At 37.3% G+C, this 12,483-nt stretch overlaps 2 non-coding genes across 2 annotated transcripts; one reads left to right on the forward strand and one right to left on the reverse strand.

Moving 5' to 3' along the window:
• Positions 1-1,389: 1,389 nt before the first annotated feature.
• Positions 1,390-1,463, forward strand: TRNAD-GUC (transfer RNA aspartic acid (anticodon GUC)). Its single transcript has one exon. It is a non-coding gene; the product is annotated as a tRNA-Asp (tRNA).
• A 3,567-nt stretch (positions 1,464-5,030) lies between these two features.
• Positions 5,031-5,102, reverse strand: TRNAC-GCA (transfer RNA cysteine (anticodon GCA)). The gene has a single exon. It is a non-coding gene; the product is annotated as a tRNA-Cys (tRNA).
• Positions 5,103-12,483: the final 7,381 nt, after the last annotated feature.

Raw genomic sequence — 12,483 nt, forward strand, 5'->3', positions numbered from 1 at the left:
TTCAATTCAGGAAGAAGCCACTCGCTGCTATGAGTCTACTACATGATCCATATATTTACTATATGTACATATATACATGTATGCATAGGGATTCACTCAGGAACAAGAAATTTGATTTACCTATACCTATGAGATTCTATGAAAAAAAAAATGATTATTTTCTTTTGTATATTTGATAAATAGCAATGGTAATGCAATGAATTCTTTCAGGGCCGGGCCTATACTAATTGCTTTGCTTTTATTGACCCATCCAGATGAGATTCACTTGATTGATACATGTACGAATCTGACATCGATTCAAAATATTTCAGCGAATCCCTTCCCTGATTTACCAGTTCTACATCATCTTTTTGAATCGATCAAAAAAAGCATTCTATCGTTTTTTAATTTCCTGGCTTAGTATTAGTGTGAGATAAAGATAGGTTATATCCCATCTTAACGATGAGTGAGTCGATGAGTCAAAATGGAAGAAAGGTTTGACTTACCTTTTCTGTCTGTCGAACAAATCATTTCCTGAGGGGATCCCATACTTCGTTATATATATATAGGATATAGGACGGGATGGTTCATTTCATGAATTAAAATCAAAAATTCTATGGAATCGTAGAAGCAGGAAAGATTTTTCGGATCTAGTCATCCCATTATAATTATACATTACATTATATTGACAATTCCAAAAAACTGCTCATACTATGAACATAGTATGATGGCGATCGGGCAGGTATGCCCCTATCGTCTAGTGGTTCAGGACATCTCTCTTTCAAGGAGGCAGCGGGGATTCGACTTCCCCTGGGGGTAGGGTACTACGAAAGGAAGTTGATCATGGATTATCAATAAGCCCAGAATTTGTTCTTCCTGGGTCGATGCCCGAGCGGTTAATGGGGACGGACTGTAAATTCGTTGGCGATATGTCTACGCTGGTTCAAATCCAGCTCGGCCCACTAATTCGCCGATCCATGATAACCAAATTTGTCCTCCAGAAATGCCCATTATTTAGATATTTAGAATGCCCCATATATTCTAAAATTCTAAAAGTATTCTAAGGATATATGGGAATAAAATATATAGGGATAAAGGGTCCATTTTTTCTACAATACCCCTTGGTTTCTTTCCAATTTCTCACATCTTCTGATCTGTCTAAAGATCTAGATTCCCAATTTGTTGCAAAGGTAGTAAAGAAAAAAAGAGTCCTTTTTCCATTGAAAAATAGATTCTCAATATATTAGTAGGATTACCAGTAATCTGTGTCATTCTTACTCTAGTCCGTATCCATGTGGATATCAGTATATCAGTCGTGTTTCTTTTACAACACGAGAATATTTCTCGTAAATAGAAACGAAACGAATGAAAGCATAAGAATACATATATGCATGCTGTATACCTCACCCTGGGATTGTAGTTCAATCGGTCAGAGCACCGCCCTGTCAAGGCGGAAGCTGCGGGTTCGAGCCCCGTCAGTCCCGACCTCGGATCCGATGAATCCATCAATTCATCTTCCCATTTTCTGTGAGGAGGGGGCCCGGGACAGGATTGAATTTCCTGCGGGGATCCTTAATTTTTTTTTATTTTGTTTTTCGTTTCGAATTTCTCATCGGACAAAGACGGGAATTTCAATTATTTGAACTAGTACCGATTGCTGGGGGAGAGGCATACGTAGTCGTAGGTATCGCCATACTGGGGATTCCAAGAGAGACCCACTGGTTTGACTTTTTCAATTGCTTCTGATCCATGAAATGGAATAGGGTACAGAGTACCCATACGTTTCCAGGGAGTACATATACAAATTGTACTCGTTTATTCTACGATACACAATTAACTAACTTAGTAACATAGTTACTCGGGCAGCAGAGTACTATTAAACCTACTCCCTTTTGTTTTCGTGTTTTCGAGATACGATTTTGTGCAATCTCAATTAGTAAAGTAATTAAAAACAATCTATCTATCTTATTCTTATTCAAATTGCATGCTGAATTTAGCTTTCAGTCCCAATCCAAGGAAAAAGAGGGTCCTTACTTTTAATATAAAGTAAAGGATCAAACAATGATCCGTCCCTTTTGTTTCTTTTCCACAGGGGGAATGAATCATTTTTTTTTTCTTTATTTTCTTTATCTTTATATAATATATATTTTTATTTTAGGGTTTCATCGAAGAAGGAGAAAAATCAATAAAGAAAGAATTTGTCGGAATATTAGATCTTTTTTTTTATATCGAGACCCATCCCATACCCATACCTTTATCACATTTCTCTGCCTTCCAGGAGGATTAGATCATTACGAAAACTTCGCTTCGAGCTTAACTCCTCCCCCTTTCCATTTCACTCCTACTGTTTAGGTCTGTTACCAATGGAAGGCCGGCAACAGAACACAGGTCAGATGATACCTCGTCGGATGATTCTTATAAAGAAGATGATAGATTTTAGAAACTAAAGAATGAAAAAAAAAAAAGATGAGAAATTCAATGGGATTCTTGATTAGATCAGGAATCCCATTTTTGATTCGGTATGGATAAAAGATCTTCCTATGTTATACTATTCAATTCTCGACGATGAATCGATTTAATAGATCAGATATTGTTATTCATATTCATAATATAATATTGAATATTGATCCGATTCAGTATCAACCATCAGGATGCACCCATTGAATTTACAGGAGAAATCTTTTTATTTTTATTTTTTTTTTTCTATGGGATTAGATCCCGAGTTATTGCGAAGCAAAAAAAAACGATGAGATTATGGAAGTCAATATTCTCGCATTTATTGCGACTGCGCTGTTCATTTTAGTTCCTACTGCTTTTTTACTTATCATCTACGTAAAAACAGTCAGTCAAAATGATTAGAATTAAACTTGACTTATTAGCTCTTATCAATGATTGACGAAATAAAAGGGATTCCAATTCCAAGTCTTAAATGAAATTAGAGAACTGGAATCAACAGTATAATAGATGGTGTAGTAGAAAGGTTCATATAGTTCTTTCTACCACACTATCTATTATTATATTGTAAAAATATTGTATTGCATGTATAAAGTTGTATTGTATAAATTCAAAAAATGGATGGGTTTGATATAGACTAGATACAATATCTATCCATATAAATGAAGTAATTGATTGGGCCGTTAACAGATACCCCACGGAGTTCTATAGTCACTTCTTCGGATTTGAAAAATAAGTATAAGTAGTAAACACCACCCATTTTTCATGCTTGAGCCATGACATGAGGTGAGTCAATAAAGCATAAATAGGATTCCTAGAAGTATAAAACTTAAGTGAGCACGGATCACCCGACGCAAGATCTTATTATGCGTAGTACCCCTTTGAACAACCACTACGTCTATGGCATCTCCAGTAGAAAGTACGTATCCACGTAATAGTAGCAGTACTTCCTCTTTGAACAGTCAAGAGGGAAAAACAAATAAAAAAATAGGGGTTGGTTGCTCCTCATTGTAATATCCATAATTATGGTAAGAGCGGGTTCATCGAAATCGAATATTATATTTAGGAATAGGAAGAGTTCGGCTGGAAAAATTTCCTATCATGCGCATTCCTTTGAGTTTCGAAATACGAACAACATCAGAATCAAATCATTCAAATATTGATCGAAAGATCATTGTTCATATATTACTGGATTACCCTAGAATTTTTGAAATGGATTATCTTAAAACGCTTCGCGGAACGGTCCATTAAACATAAGCACCATTGATCCAATTTGATTACTCAACTTAATTAGTAGTACCCCTAGAGTCCACTTCTTCCCCATACTACGAGTGAAAGGGAAAACGTAAAGACCACCATTAAAGCAGCCCAAGCGAGACTTACTATATCCATGTAAATTATCTCCCCGATCTCTATGAATATGAAGGAATTATTCCATTATTAATCACTAATAATAGTGGAATCAATGGTGCAGAGTCAAAATGGCATTTTGCTCTAACGCTATTGATGAACCAATCCAATGAATACAAGAGTTCCTATACTCTAATTACAAGGATCTCCGGTCGAATCGGAAAGCAGTAAGCAAAAGCAAGATATACAACTACCCTTGGAGATCTTAAAGGAATGTTACTAATGAAAGATGTAGGAATAGTAAGACCCATTGTTTGTTTTGTTAGCTTTCATAAGCATAAGAAAAAAAAATGGAATATAAATAGAATATATATATATACCATAAAGATGTAAAAGATAACTATCTTAACTATCTATCACATACCTCTATCTACCCCCCAAGTCTTACTGTCTCTGTTTCTTTCTGTGAAACAATCGGGGGACACCCCATTACGTTCTTGGCAGGGTGTTACAAAAAACGGAGAAGTATTTTTCAACTTTTATTAGAAAATTAGATTCTATATTCTATAATATAGATATAGAATAGTTAGTTATTCTATAACTATAATAGTTATAGTTAAGAGTTGATTACCCATCCAATCCAATATTGATTGGATACCTGAGTAAGTACTCAGGGATTCTCGTGAGTCTGGATACAAAATACAAACTATCCTTAGCCCTTTCCGCAACTCCCAATTTGATTCCCCACCAACCTACCCAATTTAATTCAAGACTCAGTCAGTGGGCACCACCCTAGTAAGGTAGGGTAATTAGGAAGTATTGATAGTGCTTCCTATAATCTCCCTCAGATCCTAGAATAGAAGCAAGGATTGGATTTACATTTAGGAACCGAACCCCCTTTCCTTCGGCTACCCCGATTTTAGGTATCTGACTTTCGTAGTTCTGAATCTCACAATTTCAGTTTTACTATCGATTCGATTGATAAATCAAATACAAAGAAATAGCCCGAACCAACCAGTAATCAGTCATAAATCGGTTTTTTTTCATATTGATACCCGATTTTAACCATAACCAAATGATAAAAATTCAAGTCTTTTTTTTTTATAGAACCTCTGTATTCTTAAAATACAGTATCTACAACCCTAGTCATGCTTCTGTCAGGCAAGAATTTTGTGAGTTCTATTAGCATATGTGAGTTCTATTAGCATAGAAGGATAAGGTATTCCGAAGCTTTTCTTTTGTTGATCAGGCGACACCCGGATTTGAACTGGGGAGAAAGGGATTTGCAGTCCCGCGCCTTACCACTCGGCCATGCCGCCAAAATGATCCAAAATAGACCTAACTCTTTCTTTTTTTTTTTTTTTTGGGGGGGGGGGGGTTACTCAACCTTTTTTTGGTTTGAGTTGGATTTTTAAAACGGGTTTCTTTATCCCTTTCCAAAAGGGATCCCTGGGTCCAGGGTTCTCTTGATTGTATAGTGTTTCAAAACATAATATTTTTTTTTATATTGAAACAGAAAAAAGATATTTCTAGGCACAGAGTCCAAAATTCAGAGTAAATTGGAGCCATTAATTATTTCCTGTGAATTCATGAACAGTTCTTGGATTTTGATCTAACGTTTTCTTTCCTTACCTTAATAATTAAATTAATAACATAAGAAAACAAAAAAGTTGATACACGACTAATCAGTATCAATTGTTTTCAATTTCAATTATAACAACATATATGTGTATATGTAAACCCTCGAACATAAATTGTTACACACGCATACCTAGTCCTATCCACCTTATCTTATAGGGAATTGTCGTGCTTGAATTTTGCATTGAATATTTTTCTATTGAATAAGTTGAATCTAAATTGGAAATTCGCATATAGCACCCCGAAAAGAGGGGATATGCAGATAACTAGATAGCTATATCTGGATATACTTATACAATGCCCTTTACGCACTTCAATCGTATTCTACTAATTCTACTAACACTAACAAGAGCTCCCTCTTCTCTGTGAATCCTTTTTTGAACAATGGTGGAATCAATGAAATAAGTTAAGTGCTAAAATAAAAACCAACTCGATACTGTTCCGGATTATTCTGTCTTTATCTCATTCATAGAGAATGGATCAAATCATGAATCTATTTCTGGTACCCAATCTTATTTCTGATACCCAATCTTATTTCTGATACCCAATCTTATCGTAATATCATAATAACAGGTAGAAATTGGATCCATTTGTATATTCTATACAAGACTCCATCAGTCTAAGCTAAGGGGCAGAATTTTGTTTCAAGGAATGTTTTATTAATCCATCTCCATTTGGATCCGTCGAAAATTATCTCTCTTTATTCCTCCGTCTATGCCAATTTCATAGGTCTATGGAATTGGATAAAATTTCATGTGATTCAGTAAAAAGAATATACATTCCATCATTGCTCGATCGATCTATATGGTTCGATAAAGACTTAACCAATAATGGGATTTTTTCAATAAATGGGAAACTTAATTAAGATGCTCCGGGATGAAAATGAGGGAATGTCTACAATACCTGGATTTAGTCAGATACAATTTGAAGGATTTTGTAGGTTCATTGATCAGGGCTTGACCGAAGAACTTCATAAGTTTCCAAAAATTGAAGATACAGATCAAGAAATAGAATTTCAATTATTTGTGGAAACATATCAATTGGTGGAACCCTTGATAAAAGAGAGAGATGCTGTGTATGAATCACTCACGTATTCTTCTGAATTATATGTACCCGCAGGATTAATTTGGAAACCCGGTAGAGATATGCAAGAGCAAACCGTATTTATTGGAAATATTCCTCTAATGAATTCCCTGGGAACCTCTATAGTAAATGGAATATACAGGATTGTGATCAATCAAATATTGCAAAGCCCCGGTATTTATTACCGTTCAGAATTGGACCATAACGGAATTGCTGTCTATACCGGCACAATAATATCAGATTGGGGAGGAAGGTCAGAATTAGAGATTGATAGAAAAGCAAGAATATGGGCCCGCGTGAGTAGGAAACAAAAAATATCTATTCTAGTTCTACTATCAGCTATGGGGTCGAATCTAAGAGAAATTCTGGATAATGCTTGCTACCCTGAAATTTTCTTGTCTTTCCTGAATGAAAAGGAAAAAAAAAAGATCGGGTCAAGGGAAAATGCCATTTTGGAGTTTTATCAACAATTTGCGTGTGTAGGTGGGGATCCAGTATTTTCGGAGTCCTTATGTAAGGAATTACAAAAGACATTTTTTCAACAAAGATGTGAATTAGGAAGGATTGGTCGACGAAACATGAACCGGAGACTGAATCTTGATATACCTCAGAACAATACATTTTTGTTACCACGAGATATATTGGCTGCTGCGGATCATTTGATCGGAATGAAATTTGGAATGGGCACACTTGACGATATGAATCACTTGAAAAATAAACGTATTCGTTCTGTAGCAGATCTGTTACAGGATCAATTGGGTTTGGCTCTGGTTCGTTTAGAAAATGTGGTTCGAGGAACTATATGTGGAGCAATCAGGTATAAATTAATACCGACTCCTCAGAATTTGGTAACTTCAACTCCATTAACAACTACTTATGAATCCTTTTTTGGATTACACCCTTTATCTCAAGTTTTGGATCGAACGAATCCATTGACACAAATAGTTCATGGGCGAAAATTGAGTTATTTGGGTCCTGGAGGATTAACTGGTCGAACTGCTAGTTTTCGGATACGGGATATCCACCCTAGTCATTATGGACGTATTTGTCCAATTGACACGTCCGAAGGGATCAATGTTGGACTTATTGGGTCCTTAGCTATTCATGCGAGGATTGGTTATTGGGGGTCTATAGAGAGTCCATTTTATGAGATATCTGAGAGATCTAAAGAGGTACTGGTGGTTTATTTAGCACCAAGTATAGATGAATACTATATGGTAGCGACAGGAAATTCTTTGGCCTTGAACCAGGATATTCAAGAAGAACAGGTTGTTCCAGTTCGATACCGTCAAGAATTCCTGACTATTGCATGGGAACAGATTCATCTTCGAAGCATTTTTCCCTTCCAATATTTTTCTATTGGAGCTTCCCTCATTCCTTTTATTGAGCATAATGATGCGAATCGGGCTTTAATGAGTTCTAATATGCAGCGCCAAGCAGTTCCGCTTTCTCGGTCCGAGAAGTGTATTGTTGGAACTGGGTTGGAACGCCAAGCGGCTCTAGATTCGGGGGTTTCTGCTATAGCCGAATGCGAGGGAAAGATTATTTATACCGATACTGACAAGATCATTTTATCAGGTAATGGAGACACTATAAGCATTCCATTAGTTATGTATCAACGTTCCAACAAAAACACTTGTATGCATCAAAAACCTCAGGCTACGCGGGGTAAATGCATTAAAAAGGGACAAATTTTAGCGGGTGGTGCGGCTACTGTTGGCGGTGAACTCGCTTTGGGAAAAAATGTATTAGTAGCTTATATGCCATGGGAAGGCTACAATTTTGAAGACGCGGTACTCATTAGTGAGCGTTTGGTATATGCCGATATTTATACTTCTTTTCACATCCGGAAATATGAAATTCAGACTCATGTGACAAGCCAAGGTCCTGAAAGAATCACTAGGGAAATACCCCATTTGGAAGCTCATTTACTCCGCAATTTAGACAGAAACGGAATTGTGATGCTGGGATCTTGGGTAGAAACAGGTGATATTTTAGTAGGTAAATTAACGCCTCAGGCGGCGAAAGAATCATCGTATGCTCCAGAAGATAGATTATTACGAGCCATACTTGGCATTCAGGTATCCACTGCAAAGGAAACTTGTCTAAAATTACCTATAGGGGGAAGGGGCCGGGTTATTGATGTGAGATGGATCCAGAAAAAAAAAAAGTCCAGTTATAATCCAGAAATTATTCGTGTATATATTTCACAGAAACGTGAAATCAAAGTAGGTGATAAAGTAGCTGGAAGGCATGGGAATAAAGGTATCATTTCGAAAATTTTGCCTAGACAAGATATGCCTTATTTGCAAGATGGAACACCAGTGGATATGGTCTTCAACCCATTAGGAGTACCTTCGCGAATGAATGTGGGACAGATATTTGAATGCTCTCTCGGGTTAGCGGGGAACTTGCTGGACAGACATTATAGAATAGCACCCTTTGATGAAAGATATGAGCAAGAAGCTTCGAGAAAATTAGTGTTTTCTGAATTATATGAAGCCAGAAAGCAAACAGCAAATCCATGGGTCTTTGAACCCGAGTATCCAGGAAAAAGCAGAATATTTGATGGAAGAACAGGAGATCCTTTTGAACAACCTGTTATAATAGGAAAACCCTATATCCTGAAATTAATTCATCAAGTTGATGATAAAATCCATGGGCGCTCCAGTGGACATTATGCACTTGTTACACAACAACCCCTTAGAGGGAGGGCCAAGCAAGGGGGACAACGAGTAGGAGAAATGGAAGTTTGGGCTCTAGAGGGATTTGGTGTTGCGCATATTTTACAAGAGATGCTTACTTATAAATCCGATCATATTAGAGCTCGCCAGGAAGTACTTGGTACTATGATTATTGGAGGAACAATACCTAACCCGGAGGATGCTCCCGAATCTTTTCGATTACTCGTTCGAGAACTACGGTCTTTGGCTCTGGAACTGAATCATTTCCTTGTATCTGAGAAGAACTTCCAGATTCATAGGAAGGAAGCTTGATCGGAATGAATCCGAATTTTTCTTCTATGATCGATCGGTATAAACATCAACAACTTCGAATTGGATCGGTTTCTCCCCAACAAATAAGTACGTGGGCCACCAAAATCCTACCTAATGGAGAAATAGTTGGAGAGGTGACAAAACCCTATACTTTTCATTACAAAACCAATAAACCGGAAAAAGATGGATTGTTTTGTGAAAGAATCTTTGGACCTATTAAAAGTGGAATTTGTGCTTGTGGAAATTATCGAGTGATCGGAGATGAAAAAGAAGACCCAAAATTTTGTGAACAATGCGGAGTCGAATTTGTTGATTCTCAGGTACGAAGATATCAAATGGGATACATCAAACTGGCATGCCCAGTGACTCATGTGTGGTATTTGAAACGTCTTCCCAGTTATATCGCGAATTTTTTAGATAAACCCCTTAAGGAATTAGAAGGCCTAGTATACTGCGATGTGTGATTTGATCGAAATCTTGATTTTACAGATTCGGAATGAGAAACTGTCACCCCATTCAATCCGATTGGGATGCCCCCGACTCTGACATGTCTCTTTGGAGGAGGAACATGAAGCTCAGAATTATGGGTGTATTAAATACTTCCAAATAGAAAAGGGAATTGATCCATGGTCGATTCCATAATAGATAAATCGGAATTGCTAGTTATACCTCGTGAAAAAAAAAACTTCTTTCGTGGAATTAGCCATTCCATTTGTTTTCGAAAGAGATTCCATTCAAGTAAACAAATATGGCATGGTTACAGGAGTTTATCCATCGCATATATGCTTCAAAGGATATCATAGCATAACCATCGAGGTGAAGTAGGGACCTAAAAGATCGAATGAAACGATGCATAGACAAGTAAATCCCTTATGAGATGAGTGAGTTCGAAGATATTCGAATTTTTATTTGAATTATTAAAATAAAAGGAATTTCTCATTCGAAGGGAAGTAGACTACTCAAAAATTTCTCATTTCCTTTCTGTCGTAATTGAATTGAATAACTAATTCATAAAGTAAAAGTAAGAATGAATAATGAGATATTGGTTGGTCCTCGCTGTGAACTTGAGTAAGGAGTAAATCTTTATGGGGCTTTCTAGAACAAAATGGGAATTGGAAAAAAAGAACCCCTTTCTTTATTTGATGTAACTACTTGAGCCGGATGAGAGGAAACCTTCACGTCCGATTTTTAAGGGGGGAATTCATAGGAACCTATCCCAATTTTTCTTTTGCTAGGCCCGTTGCTAAAAAACCCACTTTCTTACGATTACGAGGTTCATTCGAATATGAAATCCAATCCTGGAAATACAGCATCCCACTTTTTTTTACTACCCAAGGCTTCGATACATTTCGAAATCGAGAAATCTCTACTGGAGCGAGTGCTATCAGAGAACAATTAGCCGATCTGGATTTGCGAATTATTACAGATCATTCATTGGCAGAATGGAAGGAATTAGGGGAAGAGGGTTCCACCGGGAATGAATGGGAAGATAGAAAAATTGGAAGAAGAAAGGATTTTTTGGTTAGACGCATAGAATTAGCTAAGCATTTTATCCGAACAAACGTGGAACCAGAGTGGATGGTTTTGTGCTTATTACCAGTTCTTCCTCCCGAGTTGAGACCCATTATTCAGATAGATGGGGGTAAACTAATGAGCTCGGATATTAATGAACTCTATCGAAGAGTTATCTATCGGAACAATACTCTTACTGATCCATTAACAACAAGTAGATCCACACCAGGGGAATTAGTAATGTGTCAGGAGAAATTGGTACAAGAAGCCGTGGATACACTTCTTGATAATGGGATCCGCGGACAACCAATGAGGGACGGTCATAATAAAGTTTACAAATCGTTTTCAGATGTAATTGAAGGCAAAGAGGGGAGATTTCGCGAGACTTTACTTGGTAAACGAGTCGATTATTCGGGTCGTTCCGTCATTGTTGTGGGCCCTTCGCTTTCATTACATCGGTGTGGATTGCCTCGAGAAATAGCAATAGAGCTTTTCCAGACATTTTTAATTCGTGGTTTAATCAGACAACATCTTGCTTCCAACATAGGGATTGCTAAAAGTAAAATTAGGGAAAAAGAACCAATTGTATGGGAAATACTTCAAGAAGTTATGCAGGGGCATCCCGTATTGCTGAATAGAGCACCCACCCTGCATAGATTAGGCATACAGGCGTTCCAGCCTATTTTAGTGGAAGGACGTGCTATTTGTTTACATCCATTAGTTCGTAAGGGATTCAATGCAGACTTTGATGGGGATCAAATGGCTGTTCATGTACCTTTATCTTTGGAAGCTCAAGCGGAGGCTCATTTACTTATGTTTTCTCATATGAATCTCTTGTCTCCAGCTATTGGGGATCCCATTTCCATACCAACGCAAGATATGCTTATGGGACTCTATATATTAACAATCGGGAATCGTCGAGGTATTTGTGCAAATAGGTATAATCCATGGAATCGCGGACACTATAAAAATAAAATAGTTGGCGATAATAACTATAAGTATACGAAAGGGAAAGAACCTTATTTTTGTAGTTCCTATGATGCACTTGGAGCTTATCGTCAGAAACGAATCAATTTAGATAGCCCTTTGTGGCTCCGGTGGCGACTAGATCAACGTGTCATTGCCTCAAGAGAACTTCCTAGAGAAGTTCAATATGAATCCTCGGGAACCTATCATGAGATTTATGGACACTATTTAATAGTGAAAAGTGTCAAAAAAGAAATCCTTTGTATATACATTCGAACCACAGTTGGTCATATTTCTTTTTATAGAGAAATAGAAGAAGCCATACAAGGGTTTTGCCGGGCCTACTCATACGGTGCCTAAGCTAAGTAATTATGTGATATCCGGGCGAGCCTCCCTGGTTCAACCGGTATCCTAATTCCTTAATTTCTACGTGAATCAAGATCGAGGAAAGGAAGTCTTCGAATCACTGACTCAACCCCATTGGCGAATCCCACTCAGCGGAATA

This window comes from Aristolochia californica, unplaced genomic scaffold (assembly GCF_029961685.1).
Source record: "Aristolochia californica isolate CCGP_79_NKW_82.1479 unplaced genomic scaffold, dmAriCali1.0.hap1 SCAF_192, whole genome shotgun sequence".
NCBI lineage: Eukaryota > Viridiplantae > Streptophyta > Magnoliopsida > Piperales > Aristolochiaceae > Aristolochia > Aristolochia californica.